This window comes from Somniosus microcephalus, chromosome 5, assembly GCF_052327205.1.
Source record: "Somniosus microcephalus isolate GS21.2 chromosome 5, FLI_Smic_1.0, whole genome shotgun sequence".
NCBI lineage: Eukaryota > Metazoa > Chordata > Chondrichthyes > Squaliformes > Somniosidae > Somniosus > Somniosus microcephalus.
In genome coordinates, this window is record NC_140991.1 from 22,892,720 (window position 1) to 22,911,329 (window position 18,610).

The 18,610-nt window shown below is 43.7% G+C and overlaps 1 protein-coding gene across 5 annotated transcripts in view; it reads left to right on the plus strand.

Annotated features, from left to right (window-relative positions):
* The first annotated feature begins 1,174 nt into the window (after positions 1 to 1,174).
* Positions 1,175 to 18,610, plus strand: part of nktr (natural killer cell triggering receptor) — a 281,979-nt gene continuing 264,543 nt past the window's right edge. For 3 of the 5 annotated variants that reach the window (XM_085987423.1, XM_085987425.1, XM_085987426.1), the window contains exon 1: positions 1,175 to 1,236. The gene's annotated coding sequence lies outside the window, so the exon portion shown is untranslated. Of the gene's footprint in view, positions 1,237 to 1,675; positions 1,795 to 18,610 lie in introns of those variants that run through there. The other 2 variants (XM_085987427.1, XM_085987424.1) reach the window with 2 other exon arrangements.

Below are 18,610 nucleotides of genomic sequence, written 5' to 3' on the forward strand. Positions count from 1 at the left end.
CTTTTGCTTCTTCCCCAATGGAATAAAATGGCGCCTCCCGCGCTTTTGCTTCTTCCCCAATGGAATAAAATGGCGCCTCCCGCGCTTTTGCTTCTTCCCCAACGGAATAAAATGGCGCCTCCCGCGCTTTTGCTTCTTCCCCTTACTGCCACGCTGCTCCTAGCGTTCTACTGGGTAATGGCGGCGACCCGCAGCTTTGGCGCGTCTCGCTTTCCTTCCCCCCTGTTTAGTTTCTCTCCGCTGTCCTGTTCTCGAGCAGCGACCGCGCCCTGTGCGCTCCACCCTCTCTCTCTTGTTTTCTTTTCCCGGCGACGCTGCACGGCCTGATTTGTAGGGCCGCTCGATCGAGCTTGAGCCCACCGCAGTCCGGAAGGGTCAGCGCGCTACCTGCTACCAGAACGATTCACTGGAACCACAGTCTCTCCCGCAATTATCCAAACACCGATGGATTCTTTGGGCAGTTGCCCTCGGTCGACGCCCGTTGCTCAGACTACGACCTTCCAGGACCTTCCTTTCAGGCGAGATCCCCGTGAGATGATGCCACACTGCAGGTGAATTCGAACTTACTCGTCGCCAGTATAAAGTCTGCGCCTCAATAATACACGGACTTCGGGAGAACAGTTTAACAGGTACTTTACTGAACAAGAGGTAGCTTGAAACTGAAACTGCAGAAGCCTGCTAGGGCCTTTTATACAGGTGTGGTCACTGCTGGTACTGTAGTCTAAGACCAGTTATTCCCTTAAAGGTACATACACAACAGGTCGGCCATTTAGGACTGAGATGAGGAGAAATTTCTTCACTCAGAGGGTGGTGAATCTTTGGAATTATCTACCCCAGAGGGCTGTGGAGGCTCAGTTGTTGAGTATATTCAAGACAGAGAGGGATAGATTTTTGAATATTAAGGGAATCAAGGGATAGTGCAGGAAAGTGGAGACGGGTAGAAAGAAGATCAGCCGCGATCTTATTGAATGGCGGAGCGGGCTCGAAGAGACCAAACGGTCTACTTACTGCTGCTCCTATTTCTTATGTTATGTGCTACCCACTGAGCCACAGCTGACACTTTTTTTAAAAAAAAACCTCTGTTAGATCACCCCCAGGGGGGAAAAAAAGAGACCCAGAATGGGTCAACACAATGGGCACATGACGTGCCCTTTAAGGCTGGCCGGCCTGCGGGAGGGGTGTCCCAGGATGCTCGGCGCGGCGGTTACTAACAGCGCCATTTGCAGAGCTCCCGAGGTGAGCGGCGTCTTTATAACTTTTTTTTTCACCCCCCCCTCACTGCATCTTTGGCTTTCATTCGCCTTCCCCGTCGGCTCGGGGCTGCCGTGGTGTCTGAAAGAGAATCGGGGTGGGATGATGAAATTTGAAATCCGATCATCTTTTTGAGGCTGAGCTTCTTCCCCCGGGTCCATGCTGGGTGGTTGGCGGAGGCTGGTTAACTGGCCGGGTTGGGCCGTGGGCCGGTTGTTAGGGGACCCGGGCCGCTGGTCTCCCTCCCCCGGCTCTGTCTCTGTGTGTGTGTGTGTGCGCGCTGAAGTTTAGTGTTGTGTGTCCCAGGCCCTGAACCCGATCCTGATCTTGATGTTTGCCCCACGAGAAAGCCGCTTTAAACTTTTCCCTCACCCCCCCACAAAACTGTATTTAGGAAGTTTTATAGTCCTGATTCCCCTCCCCCCTTTTATTAATTCGGTTTTCGCATTTCTGCTTTCCCTCTCCTGTTAATTGTGCAGATCTCTCCACATTTTATATCTTAATCGAAAACTCGCGTTTAAAATGCAGTGAATTCTCAGCACAGTGAGTCTGGTTTTCGGTTCTTTTTGTTCTTTTATCTATATTTCTCGCATGTAATGTAGCGACATAAATGGTGTAAAATCTAATGCTTGCAGTTGAATATAAAACTTAAATCGAGTTTGCACTTGTGCATCCAATTTGAAATATGTCTTAAAATATTAAAATTAATTTAAATTAGATTTTGATCTGGTTATATTGTATGTAATTTTAAATTAATATATTAAAATTGGATTGTGATCTGGTTATTTTGTATAATTTTAAATTTCCTAAGGAACTTTTTTAAAAAAGCTTTTTACTGTAGACTACTGTTATTTTATGACATATTGTGTAGCGAGGGAGACAGAGACTCACTTCAATCCCAGGATTGCTGTGATGCATATAAAGAAAATACTGCAGATGCTGGAAATCTGAAATAAAAACAGAAAATGCTGGAGATACTCAGCAGGTCAGGTAGCATCCGTGAAGAGAGGAACAGAGTTAACGCTTCAGGTCGATGACCTTTCGTCAGAACTGGAAAAAAGCAGGAAATGGAACAGATTTTTAAGCAAGTGTGGGAGCTGGGAAAGGGGGGAGGGGATGAAAGAACCAAAGGAAAGGTCTGTTTAAGGATTGTTTAAAAATCTGTTACATTTCCTGCTTTTTTTCCAGTTTTGACGAAAGGTCATCAACCTGAAACGTTAACTCTGTTCCTCTCTTTGCAGATGCTGCCTGGCCTGCTGAGTATCTGCAGCATTTTCTGTTTTTATTGCTGTAATGCATGTTGTGATTGGAGCACAAGCCAGACTCTTTGGAAGGAATATTTTGAGGCTGCTGTGATCAGAAATGGGTGGGGGTATGGAGCCATTTATGACTTAAAAAAAAACTTCTGCACTGAAGTGAAAAGATAACAATTTTTGAGGTCTTTATTTCATATTTCTTGCTTTACCATCCCTATTGGTTTGTGACTGGTTTTAACATTATAGTCAGTGTTTCTGTGGTAGATTCTTGTGATTACTTAAGTAGCTTCTCCATTGTTTATTCTCTGCTGTTCTGTCTTTTGCTTTCCTTTTATGTTCTAATATGAATTGTGTAAACTGATACTCATTTAAAATAGCTTTTTCCTGAGGAAGGTTAAACAATGTTTTAAAATCTGCTGTCTCGGGGGATTGTGTGCAAATGCACCCTAGATGCTAACTGCAAAGGAAGCTTTACTTGTACTACTCTTTGTGTAGTTAGCAATGAGACAATTTGGCTTGGAAATATAACATGGCACAGATGTTGGTATCAAAATAGCTTTGAGTGTTGGTGTCTTGAGGCTGTATGTATGGGTAGTAAGTAGCTTTCACGACAATTATTCATATTCCTGTTGAAGGATAAGTGTTACTTTTTTTAATATCCGAGGGTGTGTCATCACACCCAATATTGTTTGCCATATGCTATTGGGGGAGAAGCTTGAATTTGGATTGCCTGACTCTTGCTCAGAGTGACTTGAGGAAAAAGGAATGGAAAGAAATATACAAGAAGAATTCTTCCTTTTTTCTTCCCAAACAAAATCTTCACATACATAAAGAAAACAGTGGAAGGAATATTTTTGCTGAGTGTATTTCAGTGATTGATTGTAATTTAACTCATTTTAATTGAGGTTGGATTTTGATACATGGTAAAGTGTCCTTCAGAGGGGGATTTTGCCCTTGCGATTGGCTTTTTTGATACCACTCTTGTCTCTGAGTCAGGTTGCGGCTTCAAGCCATACTCCATAATTGAGGGCATAATCTTCAGTCCCTACCAGAAGAACTACTATATTATCGGAGGTGAGACATTAAAGGGTTCCAGTGAATGTAAAATATCCCATCTCATTACTTGAAAAAGACCAAGAAGTTCTCCTGGTGTCTGGGCCAACATTCCTCCTCCAACCAATACCACTAAAAACAGATTAACTGGTCTTTCATCTATTTGCTGTTTGTGGGACTTGCTGTGAATAAAATGAGTGCCATATTTGCCTACAAAATAACAGTGACTGCAAGTCATTTATAGTATGTGAAGTTTTTTCTTCTTCTGTGAGCATCTTTTTGTTTAGTTTTTTTACAGAACTGCCTTCTTTGACGTGGTTCTGTCTTGGTTGCCAATGTGGTAGAATCTGGTTCATTCAGATCATGGGCTGATCCCACGGCAACACAAAAGTCATTGCGCTTTGGAAGTGGCAATTGCCAGTTCCATTCCTGGTTACTGGATCTTCCCTAATGGCTGGGGAAGGGACCAGTCAGCAAGTGGAAATTTCACTGCCCTGCCATGCCATCTTAGCAAGCTGAGTACTTACACCTGGGAGAAATGACAGCCACTGGCAACGGCCTTGTACGTTGGTGGTCTGATGGTGTGGTGGGTGGAGGGAAAACTGAGCTAAGTCTGCTGTAAAGTACTGCATTTTTCACCTTTACTGTCTTGTGGCTGAATTCAAAGCTGCTGGTGTTAGCAATGTTTTACAAATTAATTTATATAATTTATGTAATGCATTCTAAATCTTGAACTTACTGTCAGTGCACATTAGTATAGTAATGGCTCCTAATTGGGACAAAATTTAGTATCAAAAATATATCGGATGATTTGCATTGAATGAGGAGTGTCAGTTTGACTCCATGGTAGCACACTCAACCCTGATTCAGAGCTTGTATGTTCAAGCCCAAGACTTGAGGGCACTATCTAGGCTGGCACTTCATTGCAGCGCTGAAGGAATCTTGCATTGTCTGATGTGCCATCTTTCAGATGAAATGTTAAATTGAGGGCCCAACTATCTGTTCAAGTGGATGTAGATGATCAAAGAAGAGAATGAAGTTCTCCTGGTGCCCTGGTCAACATAGAAACTAGGAGCAAGAGTAGGCCATTCGGCCCTACGAGCCTGCTCCGCCATTCAACGAGATCATGGCTGATCATCCAAACCCTAGCACCCGGTCCCTACACCGACAGCCATCCCACCCAAGCCCTATCCCCGTAACCCCATAACCCCACGTATTTAATCCCCCCCTAACACTAAGGGCCAATTTTTTTATCATGGCCAATCAACCTAACCCGCACATCTTTGGACTGGGAGGAAACCGGAGCACCCCCACGCAAACACTGGGAGAATGTCTGTGTGGAGTTTGCACAGTCACCCGAGGCCGGATTTGAACCCGGGTCCCTGGCGCTGTGAGGCAACAGTGCTAACCACTATGCCACCGTGCTGCCCTCAACCAACACTACCGAAAACCGATGATCTGGTTATTTATCTCCTTGCTGTTATTGGGACTTGGCTGTGGGCAGATCGGCTGCCATGTTTGCCCTCAACACCTGAGTACACTTAATACTCAGGTTGTGGGTTCAAGTCCCACTCCAGAGACTTGACCACAAAACTCCAGGCTGACACTCCAGTGTGGTACTGGAAGGAGTGCTGCACTGTCGGAGGTGCTGTCTTTTGGATGAGATGTTAAACCGAGGCCCCACCTGCGCTCTCGGGTGGACGTAAAAGATCCCATGGCACTATTTTGAAGAAGAACAAGGGAATTATCCCTGGTGTCCTGGCCAATATTTACCCCTCAATCGACATAACAAAAACAGATTATCTGGTCATTATCACAGTGCTGTCTGTGGGACCTCACTGTGCGCAAATTGGCTGCTGCGCTTCCTACATTACAACAGTGACTCCACTTCAAAAAGTTCTAAATTGGGACGTCCGGTGGTCGTGAAAGGCACTATATAAATGCAAGTCTTTTTTATACAGTTGTGAAGTTCATTGGGATATCCTGAAAGGTGCAATGCAAGTTTTGATTTTTATTTTGCTCTTGGTGTATGTGACAACTGGTGTAAAGCAAATCGACACAATGCAGTGGTGTTGTCCCATTGCATTGGATTTTGTGTCCCTGTCCAAGGCTGCAGCATGTTTTATGTTTGTTGCATGGTGTATGCCAAGGCCGCTCATCTAAACTGACAAATTCTCACTATATCTGATATGACGACCTCAAGCAGAATGCAATCTGAGGTGTCTGGGCACGTACAGCTGTAGGAATAACTAGTTTTCCCTATCTACATGACATTGTGCAACCTAATTGGTGTTCAAAATATACTTCCAGAATGTAGTTATTGCATAAATAGCAATTGTTTGGAGCCTGGAGTTTCTCTTTCACATTGCCAGAGATTGGTCAATAACAAAAGCCACTTAAACTTTGTGATCTGAGTTAGTTTGTTTTCTCTTCCCACTCGCTGTATAACTGTTTGGGTAAAAAGAGATTTCACGTTTATGTCAATGAATTACTTTTGTTTTCTCTCCGCACCTGCAGTGCACAACAGAATGGAGTACAATCCAGTTGGTGCTTGCAGACCATGGGAACTTTTCCCAAGTGGCCATCCTTCATGTGCCAGCCTGAGCAGTAAGCATTGGCAGGCAACGTGACTATCCCAGCTGAGTCCGATTCCATCCTCGCCTGTTCACTTTTCAGCAATTGCCACTGGATGATGACGGCGACCTTGGTGTGCTGTCTGTATTGTGACCACCTGCTTGGTTGTAAATATTATGCTGTGTGTAAAATGAATATTTGGAAATTCTAATAATTTGGAAGTTGCTATTCATAATCGCCACAGTGGAACCTTGTGGTGTGCTACTGAGCTATGCATACCAGGATGCCTCCAGTTAATCCGTGATCTGTGGTGAATTATCTGATTTCCAGAGTGCCAGTGGGCACCATAATGGTCTCCCTGGCACTGCAGGCAAAATTTGGCATAATATTCCCATTGCTGTAGAAAATGCTAACGTCTGCATGCAAGGTAAAGAGAAGTGGACAATATGATCGTGCCCACGATTGAATAATCCACTGCCTTTCCCTTGAGGTAAAGACAAAAGTAATGACCACTTGTACAGGGTGATGTAAAGCTGCTGACGCCTGAAATGATATTCCAGGTGAGGAGGAGAATTTCCTAATCATAAAATCTTTTAGCACAGAAGCAGGCCATTCAGCCCATCATGCCTGTGCCAATGTGAGTGTGCATTTTAGAAGTGCTATCTAGTCCATAAAATAGCTGTTGCTGGTGCTCATAACTTTTGTGTCTTGTTCATGCCTCTGAAATGTATCGTCGGCGCCAATCATCCATTTATTTCTCCCCTTCCCCTCTTGAAGGCACTTGCCCACGATGGAGTACAGTTTCACAGGTATTGGCCATTCTCTGGTACCTCGCCCAAGTAGCCACACTTCTAAACATACAAAATGTCAGACAGACTGGTTTATCAAACCTGACCCAAACATTTATCATGCAACCAAGCATCGTGACTTCCAATGTACCCTCCCACTTATAGTCATGTATTCTCTTGGGAGAGGTGAAAAACTAGATTTAAAAAAAAAAGAAATCCTAGACCTATTCAGGGGCTAAAATCAAGGAAATTTATCTCCAACCTACAAAGGCGATCAGACTTCCAGGGGATCACTGACTGTGAGGTACAGGCTCAACGTTCAATCTACCCTTTGTATGCTGTGGTTTTCGCCACAGCAAGGAACACATCCAGCCCCTTTTTAAACTATTGCAGCAAATCTGCACTTGCCACACAAGCTGGTAACTTGTTTCAAGTGTCTACAACCTTTTGGATAAAGGAAAGCCTGGCGTCTAGTTCAAATAGTCCGTCCACACAGACACAATCTAGCCCCTTCGTCATTTTAACTTCCATTTAATCTCCCCAAAACCTATGCTTTGAGAGTAAAAAGACCCAGTTTTCTTAGCCTAGTGTGATAACCCAGGACTTTTAAGCTAGGGATCATTTTACCGGCCCTCCTTTGAACCTTTTCTAGGGCCTCCATCACTGACCTTGAGGAGACCAAAACTGAACACAGTATTCCAGATGAGGTCTAACTAAAGTCTACTACAAGGGCCTCATAGTTTGTTTTTAATGCTGAATTTTCCTTGCTACACAGCCTCACTGCACTGGTTGTGTACCGTCAGAGATGTGTCTCTTTCACGCTCAACAGACCAATTCTGTACCAAACACAGAATATGCATGCTTGGCATTAGCACTACCCACATGTATGACACTGCATTTATCTACGTTAAATACCATCTGTCATTCCTCCATCACATCTAGATCAGATTGTAATTCTCTTCATTTTTTTTTCATGTGTGAACCTAGTCCTTGATTTTCCAGAGGTTAAATGAGCCTGGCTGAATTTCTTTTCTCCCTTCCCTAGAGCAGAGCTTTAAAGACCAAATGTCACCCCCAGCTGAGATCAGTTTCGGTCTTTTTCTTATCAATTTCACGTTAAATGTTTGCGCAGGGGCACCATCCAGATCTTTAAAATGAGAGAAAGATGAATCTAAACAGAAGCATGTGATTTAGCTTAAGCAATTGGAGCCGTGCAAATTTGGCCAACCTTTGCACGTGATTCTTTTCCTCTACAGCAGTGGCTACATTGGCTGTAAAGTGCTTTGCGTTGGGACATCCTGAGGTTGTGAAAGACACTTTAAATGCAAGTTTTTACTTATATACATGGAAACGACTCAAGCTGGTCCGAGTATTACAGCATCGAAACAAGCTGTTCACTCTGTGTGTACCTGTGTTTTTCCTCACACGAGGCACCTAATCTAGTCCTACTCTCCTGCGTTCTACCCATACCCTTTAATATTCCAATAAACAGTTAATCACCTGGGCCCATTAATACTGTTATATGGTTGAGAGTGGGCTTAGTCTAGATTTATATAAATATTGTTGGAAACATTGTGCTTCCAGTCTTAACAACAGAACATGCTGGAAAAACTCAGCAGGCCAGGCAACATTCGTGGAGAGAGAAATAGAGTCAACGTTTCAGGTCTTGACAAAGGGTTTCGACCTGAAACGTTGACTCTATTTCTCTCTCCACGGATGTTGCCTGGCCTGCTGAGTTTTTCCAGCATTTTCTGTTATTTCGGATTTCCAGCATCTGCAGTATTTTGCTATCGTGCTGCCAGTCTTGTTGGGCCGTGGCAATGTCACCTGTGGAATAATGTAGACTGTAATCTAAGATTGATACAAGACTGGTATTTGCTTAGATTATCTTTGGGAGCCAGTTCTGTAGAGTCAAAAAGGAACTGCCTGCTTCAGTGGGCCAAATGCCCTTTGGTCGTTCCGCACTCCCTATGTTTTGTTTCTATCATGGGAAAAGTTGCGGAGTCCTGCAGCTGAATGAACATAAGTAGATATTGATGAGAAAGATTGGTGCTTCAACTGTTCAATGCCTGGAAAGGAGGAAACAGCTGTGTGCCATTTGCCACGCGACCTGATTAATTTTTTTGCAACATGGGACACCTGTACTGATGTAGACCCCCATCTGTAGACTCCAACTCCTGCCCTTGAAGAAGAATTGATTTGTTCCCTGGATGTGAGCGGCGCTGCAAAGATTCGCGTTTATTTGCTCCCTAGTTTGAAAGTATTTGAGTGGCTTGCTGGGCCACTCCACAGGACAGTTAAGAGTTAACCATGTTGGTGTGGAGCTAGAGTACAGATACGCCCGACCGGGTAAAGACGGCAGGTTTTCTTCCCTAAAGGACATTAGTGAAGCAGTTGGATTTTTACAACAATCCAATGGCTTTGTGGTCACTTACTGATACCAGCATTTTTTACTTCCAGGTTTATAAAACTGGATGAAATTGTCTACTTGCCATGGTGAGATTTGCGCTCACGTTCTTGGATTATTAGCCCCTGGATTACTAGTCCAGTAACACAGCCATTATATTACTTGCATTTGTTATTTGAGATCATGTGTAAATTTAGCAGTCCCTCAGAAGTTGCTGATATGTTAAATTTTCAGCTTGTGTGCATCATTATTGCTGCTGTTGGCGACATGACCTGATGACGCTGCTAGCACCAACACTTACTCAATATGTGCACTAAGCACAGTGAAGAACTGACTGAGCTGGAAGATTCTAAATGGATTAGCCTGTGAAAGATGTATACTGTACATCTTCCTTGATAATTACAGCTTGAGAGATTGCAGAATGCTTGTAAAATGCTGATGAAGCAAGATAAGGCGTGTAGGGCTATTATTTCTGCCTATTTGTGGTCAATGCATGGAAAATGTAGTCCATTCATAAGAAAGAAGCTAAAAATAAAGGGCTAGACTGCAAATAGTCAAGAAGGCGCCAAGAAAGGAAAGGCATAATTTTGAAAAATGATGAAATGAGCAGAGATAAAAGTAAAGACCAAAGAATAAAAACCTATCTGGAAATCATTTTTACCCAAAGCTACAGCGATTGGCTCCATATGTGCTGTTAACTCCTTAAGGAATTTAATAATTTTTAATATAGTTTTATAGTTAAAATATTCTCTTGTATGTGCACCTGAGGGGAACTTTTTCAACTGTAAATTAGGGGTTGGTCCCTAGTCTGATCGGTTCTGTCTCCGCTTCAGCCAGATGGCGGGTGAGGGTGAGAATTAATTGTGTCCTTTGCTCTACAATATACTGTTTAGGAAACTGGTTCGTGCTGTAGGTGGGCGTAAGCATGGGATGTAGTCTGCTCAACCTGCCCACCACAAAATGGTGGCCCTGGAGATGTGACATGTCTAATTTGAATCTTTAATATTTGGCAGATTTTAGAATCTCAAGTTTCATAATTCATGATTCTATCCCCAACAGTTAAGAAATACAGCTTTTTACTAACTTTCCCCCCCCCCCCCCCCCATCTATTGCAAACGAGTAAACATTAAGCATTGCCATTACAAATAAACTTGTTACATAATTTGTAGTATGATAGATTTGTGTGCCATGGGTAATTTTATAGCTTTCATTTAAGAGTCAGATAGTAGAAATTAAGCTGAAACGGCTGATGTAACACTGGCATCTATCCGACAATGTGGAAAACTGCCCAGGCATGTCCTGTCCACAAAAAGCAGGACAAATCCAACCCGGCCAATTACCGCCCCATCAGTCTACTCTCAATCATCAGCAAAGTGATGGAAGGTGTCACCAACAGTGCTATCAAGCGGCACTTACTCACCAATAACCTGCTCACTGATGCCCAGTTTGGGTTCCGCCAAGACCACTCAGCTCCTGACCTCATTACAGCCTTGGTCCAAACCTGGACAAAGGAGCTGAATTCCAGAGGTGAGGTGAGAGTGACTGCCCTTGACATCAAGGCAGCATTTGACCGAGTGTGGCATCAAGGAGCCCTAGTAAAACTGAAGTCAATGGGAATCGGGGAAAATGCTCCACTGGCTGGAGTCGTACCTAGCACAAAGGAAGATGGTTGTGGTGGTTGAAGGTCAATCATCACAGCCCCAGGACATCGCTGCAGGAGTTCCTCAAAGCAGTGTCCTAGGCCCAACCATCTTCAGCTGCTTCATCAATGACCTTCCCTCCAACATAAGGTCAGAAATGGGGATGTTCGCTGATGACTGCACAGTGTTCAGCGCCATTCGCAACTCCACAGATAATGAAGCAGTCCATGCCTGCATGCAACAAGACCTGGATGACGTTCAGGCTTGGGCTGATAAGTGGCAGGTAACATTCGTGGCACAGAAGTGCCAGGCAATGACTATCTCCAACAAGTGAGAGTCTAACCACCTCCCCTTGACATTCAATGGCATTGCCATCACCGAATCCCCCACTATCAACATTCTGGGGGTCACCATTGACCAGAAACTTAACTGGACCAGCCCCATAAATACTGTGGCAACAAGAGCAGGTCAGAGGCTAGGTATTCTGTGGTGAGTGTCTCATCTCCTGACTTCCCAAAGCCTTTCCACCATCTACAAGCCAGTAAGGAGTGTGATGGAATACTCTCCACTTACCTGGATGAGTGCAGCTCCAACAACACTCAAGAAGCTCGACACCATCTAGGACAAAGCAGCCCGCTTGATTGGCACCCCATCCACCACCTTTAAACATTCACCACCGGCGTACCATGGCTGCAGTGTCTACCATATACAAGATGCACTGCAGCAACTCGCCAAGGCTTCTTCGGCAGCACCTCCCAAACCCGCGACCTCTTCCACCTAGAAGGACAAGGGCAGCAGGCGCATGGGAACACCATCCTGACTTAGAAGTATATCGCCGATCCTTCATCGTCGCTGGGTCAAAATCCTGGAACTCCCTACCTGACAGCACTGTGGGAGTACCCTCACCACACGGACTGCAGCGGTTCAAGAAGGCGGCTCACCACCACCTTCTCAAGGGCAACTAGGGATGGGCAATAAATGCTGGCATTGCCAGCGACGCCCTGATCCCATAAACGAATAAAGAAAAAACATACTTAGCGTGAACCACAGCTCATTCAGCTACTCTCTACACATTGCACAAAGTTGCGCACTCCTGCCAACTTGTCCTTGCTGAGGTCCCCTGGCAGTGAATACTCTCATCCTCGCTTCACTCTCTGCTTCAGTGATCTTCAGTTAATACCGGCTTCGTCCTTGCTTCCCTGCCCTAACATTGCGACTAATTTTTCAGTCACTTTGCTCCTTCCCTCTGGCACTCCCTTCCCAAATATCCTCACCTTATCACTGTCCTTCCTGCTTTCAAAAGCCTGAAAAAAAACCTGTTAAACTGTACGATACCCTGATGCTTGGTGTTCCATTTCTGCCCTGTGTGTAAAGTATTCTGAAGTGCCCTCCTGTATGTGAGGAGGCTATAAACTGGTCATTTGCTTGAAAACATTACTTTTAAGAAATTCCAATTTCCTGCCTATAATTAGTCTACAATTAATTCAGACATTGTTTTGCACTAAACGTTTTTGAATTATCCAATGATTTTGAATAAAATTACGCAAATATCAACTAAGTGGCAATCTAGTACTTTATATTAAAATGTTATCTGATCATTTGAATTCAGAAACTAAATTAAGGGGAGTAATCCTTAGTTAACACATTTTAACTCAAATGCTGTGGAAAAAGTTCTGCTCCATAAAACCTTACGCTTTCATCCTGTGGAATTCTGTGCAGGCTTATTAAATGCATTAAACAAGATCCTGTTATTGAATTAAGAACATTTAGTCAGCAGGTAGACACTTCTGTTTTTAAACTGGCTCCTCTCATACCTGGTTTTTTAAATTAATTAAAAGAAAATCTTATCTGATAGTTGTGCTTGCCCTGCAGTTTTCAAATTTTAACTTATTTTTCAGCCCGACGTTGGTTTTTCTTCAGGCCATCCTGCTTATTTTTCTGTTAATCTGAAATGTTATTGCTTTATTTTCTCTAGTAAAGTGGATTTGATGTAGAAGTTCTACTATAAAGGTGCATTTCTTTTGAGAATTTACTGAATTTCACTCAAATGTAATTTTTTCTATTAAAGGAGCAGGGGTAGGCATTTGCTACAGTATTTTCTTAGCATTTTATATCAAAAAGTAGGGACCTCTGAAATCTATATAGTATTAATAAGCCCACAGTAATCTTTCTGCGCTACTGAAAAACCCCGGCATATGCTTGCGAGAACCATAACGCAACTGTTGTGAGTGGACCCCTCAAGGAAATAATGCGGTAATGTATACAGTATTGGGTTTCAGGCTGGGAAAAGTTGCTAAATGTTCCCTCAGTAATTCAGCATCAATGTTTCTTTGTTAAGTGCCTTGGAGAGTAGAATTTCACTCAAATGCTGCAAGCAGCAAATCAAAGTCTCCAGCCCTTCTAATCAGTTGACCTAAGCAAAACTCGCAGCAACCAAAAATAACCCATTGAATTGCTGATGAGGAGGACAAAATGGCTCGTGCTTAGTCTGCAGTTCATCACCCTGTTAAGAGGATAGTAGGATAAATCCGTTTGGGCGGTAGACTTTGACTGACCCTGGAACACATCTCCCGCTTTTAAAAAAAGAACAAAAACAAAAATACTGCTCTGCAGTGTAGTATTATTAGAATATCCAGCGAGCTGCAGGATAGTTCAAAGTGAGATGGGGTTGACCAAGATATTGTCAGTTGAAATACAAGGGCATGTGATGTGAACAGCACTGTTTTTATGGCCAGCTGTCTTTTGCACCTAATTCAAAATCCACATGTCCATTTGTCTAAATTAAAACAAATACATAAGCACATATCTCTGGCCTGTCCCATTACCATTGGTGCACTTCTCGCACTTAATAATTGGCAGATTTATTCTAGTCCAAATTCTTACAGGTTTGTAAATTTCTTCCATTTAAAAAAAAACCCCCAGTCATTTGGAATGTGCGGATATAAACTGCCTACCTGTACGACAGAAGGGGGACCTCGGCAATCGCAGGTGGGGTGGGAACAAAGCCAAACATTACAGGGATTGAACTCTGACCTCTCCAAACAAACTCTGATGTAAACAGAGCGATGGGCACAGTTCCATCTTGTAATAAATTGTACTTTGCATGGTGTAATTTTCCCCTCATTTATAAAACATCTGAATTACCGTGGGCTATGCCATAGGAGACATGCTAATGTAGTGTTAAAAATGGTACTTCTGCACATGCAAAAGTTGCACTGGAGGTGCCACGTTTTGTTGCAAATGCAAAATCAAATGCTTTGCACTTCCCGGCTGGTGCCTAAAACTGTTGAGCAAATTCCAGTTTGAGCGCCATGCAATGAGCCTGTATTGACACAAGAATCTATTCACTGGTCTATCAATTTAGCCACGCTGCCATTCTAACTCCTCTTGCTATCAGCCAGAGCAGTTTTGATCCTTGCACAATACATCACACATGTGCCACAGTATATGTTGAGCCTTGAAACTCAACTGTTGAAACTAGATAACCGGCTTAATAGTTGAACAAAATATGGGAGTTACAATGTATGTGCAACAGGTAAATATGATTTAAAATATATATGATGTTTCTTACTTTTTATAGTAACCAGCACAGTAGTTAAGGTATTGCACTCTGATGGGAATGCTGTTCTTCCTGTTGGTATTTAAGATATATAAGATAGAGAAAGATAGAGAAAGCTATTCAGTCCATCAATCCTTAACCTTCCATAAATGATGTGCAATCTGTTCTCATCATAAACTCTACCCAATTGCATTTAAAGAAGAAAGAAAAACTTGCATTTATATAGCATCTTTCACAACCTTTCGGAGTCCCAAAGTGCTTTACAGCCAATTAAGTACTTTGGAAATGTAGGAATGATGGCAGCCAATTTGCACACAGCAAGGTCCCATAAACAGCAATGTGATAATGACCTGACCAGATAATCTGTTTGTGGTGTTGGTTGAAGGATAAATATTGGCCAGAACACCAGGAGAATTCCCCAGCTCCTCTTCTAAATAGTACCATGGGATCTTTCACGTCTACCTGAGAGAGCAGAAGGGGCCTCGGTTTAACATTTCATCTGAAAGATGGCACCTCCGACTGTGCAGCACTCCCTCAGCACTGCACTGGATTGTCAGCCTGGAGTTTGTGCTCATGTCCCTAGAGTGGGAGATAAACCCACAACCTTCTAACTTGGGGGCGAGAGTGCTACCACTCAGCCATGGCCGACTCACGCTTGGTGAGAAGTTGCACAAACTATCCTACCCCTCTCAAATTGAATTAAACTCCTGAATGTTCATCCTTCTGCTGGGGCTAGTGAATTCTGGCTCTCATTACTGAAAAGGGAAATAAATTTAAGAAATGGGCAAGAGGTGATTAACACAAGTTGATCAACTGCATGAAATAGTTTTCAGGGTAGAGCAATGGAGGGCAAAAAACCAGAAATCATCAACTTGCATTTATATCGTGTTTTTAATGTAGAAAATGCCCCACGGCGCTTTAAAAAGCAGGGGGAAAAAAATCAATAGATGTAGATATTGAGCCATAGACGGAGCGATTAGGAGAAATGACTGAAAGCTTGCTTGAAAAGATCGGTTTGAGAAGGTTGTTAAAGGTGGGGGGAAAAAAAGAGCAGAGAGATTTTGGGGGAGTACGGCCTAGTTGCCTGAAGGCTCTGCCATCGATGGTGCAAGGGCAACGGGATGTGCAAAAGGCCAAGGATAGAGGACCGAAGAGTGTGGGAAAGGATCTAGGCTGGCAGAGGTTGAATGCAGCGATTTGAAGCCAAGGATCATTTTAAATTGAATGTGTTGGGGGAATGGGGGTGGCAGTCTAGGTCAGCAAGGACAGGATGGCATGTGAGTGGTACTTGCATAGAGTTACATAGAGTCCACAGCAGAAAAACAGGCCATTCGACCCAACTGGTCCATGCGGACATGCTGTGGACCAGTCTGAGTTTATGGAGCGTGGAGAGGGAAGGCCAGCGAAGAAGGCATTACAGAAATCAATTCTAGTGGTGAAGAAAGCATGGATAAGGGTTTAAGTTGCAGAGGGTCTGAGATGGGCATTGTTGTAGCGGTGAATCATTGGAAACCGTTGAATGCTGTTAAGGGTTCTGTGCAGTCTTTCCTAACAGATGTAATAACATGGGCCGAATGGTCCTGCTCATCTGTGTATATTTTGTGATCTTGTATAGTGTGTTCAGTCACCCTGTCTTATCAACCTTCAACCTTGTACCTAACCACCTATTTATCCAGCTGTCGTTAACTGCTTTTATAGCATGTTAGGCCACTGGTTCCCAGCTCGCAGGTCTTGTAGCTGGCTGTAAACCTGCAAGGTCCGGTAAATTGGCTCCGGCAAGATCCAGTAAAAATGTGAGACCCATGTGATTTGAATTGGTGGTGCTTGCATGGATCTGGTGTCGTATAAAAGCCAATTTTAAAAAGGAGGCACAATTAAATTTCCCCTATAGTCACATCTTGTTATGAAAAAAATATTTTAATCTTGAGACTTTGTTTTTAGTTTGATAGTGATGCCATGTTTCATGTTTAATTTCATGTTTGCATTCAAGTCAAGTAGCCTGATCATATCTGCGCTATTCATACCTCTGGGTATTTAAAAATGTGGCTCGTGTCTCCTTTCAATCATTGCCATAATGAAAACAGGATCACTTTTGTAAGTCGTTAATTGCAACTTAATTTATTGTTACTTTTTGCTGAGCTTTCTTCAATATTTTTCTACATTACAACAGTGACTTCAATTGGCCGTAAAATGCATTGACACGTCTTGAGGTCATGAAAAGCGCTATGTAAATGCAAGTTCGTTCTTTCTTTCATTGGCCTTTTGGAAACTGGGTCTAGGAATCTGCCACCAAGATAACGGAGCTGGATTTAGCAGGGTAAACACCAAGAGCTGGCTTGATGGTCTCCTGAAATCTGACCGTAGCAAGCACCAGTATAAAGGTGGCTTCAAAGTGACTTGTTTTCACTTCTGATCAAATGATCAGGGTTCTATCAATATTCATCTAAAAAGCAATTAAGGCACAAGGAGTACTGTAGTAGCATGGTTTTAGAAGTAGATCATGCCTCACTAATCTTTGGGCATTTTTTGAGATAGTTACTGATTCGGTAGGTGTAGGCAATCCAGCCTTGATATACGTGCTGTTTCTTGACCATCTTTTTGTATGCGAAATTCAGATTGACCATATGCATTCATTTGGTGGTTGGTCAGTAATTACACTTGAATCTTTTTCTTTTTCCACCTCTGCCAGTGACGGCCCTTCATTGTGGACCTGGCTCATGTACCATAACCTTGCCATTAGCTATGTTAAAATTGATGTGCCAGTCCTTGGTCTATCTAGTTAGTCCTGCTATCTTAGGATACTACCGGTTTCTCTTATCTTCATCTTAGGCAGTCCCTTGGGAACCGAGAATGACTTGCTTCCACATTAAAAATGAGTTCTCAGGTGACTGATGAGACCAATGCGGGACCTACAGTCTCTGTCACAAGTGGGGCAGACGGTGGTTGAAGGGGTGGGTGGGTGGGCTGCTTGGGTTGACGTGCGCTTCTTGCGTTGCCTGCGCTTGGCTTCCGCTTGCTCCCGGCGGAGAGACTCGAGATGTTTGGCGCCTTCCTGGATGCTTCTCCTCCACTTTGTGCGGTCTTGGGCCAGGGATTCCCAGGTGTTGGTGGGGATGTTGCACTTTTTCAAGGAGGCTTTGAGGGTGTCCTTGAAGCGTTTCCTCTGCCCACCTGAGGCTCTCTTGCCGTGCTGGAGCTCCGAGTAGAGTGCTTGTTTTGGGAGTCTCGTATCGAGCATGCGGACGATGTGACCCGTCCATCGGAGCTGATCGAGCGTGGTCAAAGCTTCGATGCTGGGGATGTTGGCCTGAGCGAGAACACTGACGTTGGTGCACCTATCCTGCCAATGGATTTGCTGGATCTTGCGGAGGCAGTGTTGGTGGTACCTCTCCAGTGCTTTGAGGTGCCTGCTGTACTTTGTAGCTGGCTGTCAGCAAATATATACAAGAAGCATCTTCCTCATTTCTGCAAGGTGTGAATGGCGGAGGACTGCGCACAGGCCTATGCAGAATTCATTCTTTTTCATCCAGCCAAGAAACATAGAAACATAGAGATAGGAACAGGAGTAGGCCATTCGGCCCTTCGAGCCTGCTCCGCCATTCAATGAGATCATGGCTGATCTTCGTCTGAGATCATAGCTGATCTTACCAGTTCAGTACCCCGTCCCCGCCTTTTCTCCGTAACCCTTAATCCCCTTAGCCTTCAGAAATATATCCAATTCTCTCTTGAAAATATTTATTGAATTAGCCTTCGCAGCCCTCTGTGGCAGGGAATTCCACAGGCTCACCACTCTTTGAGTGAAGAAATTCTTCCTCATCTCTGTTTTAAATGATTTGCCCGCTATTTTTAGACTGTGGCCCCTGGTTCTGTGCTCCCCGGCCATTGGAAACATTCTCTCTGAATTCAGCCTGTCCAGGCCTGCCATAATTTTATATGTTTCGATGAGATCCCCTCTCAATCTTCTAAACTCCAGTGAGTACAAGCCCAAACTATTTAATCTCTCTTCGTAGGTCATTCCCGCCATTCCAGGTATCAGCCTGGTGAATCGCCGTTGCACTCTTTCCATGGCAAGAACATCCTTC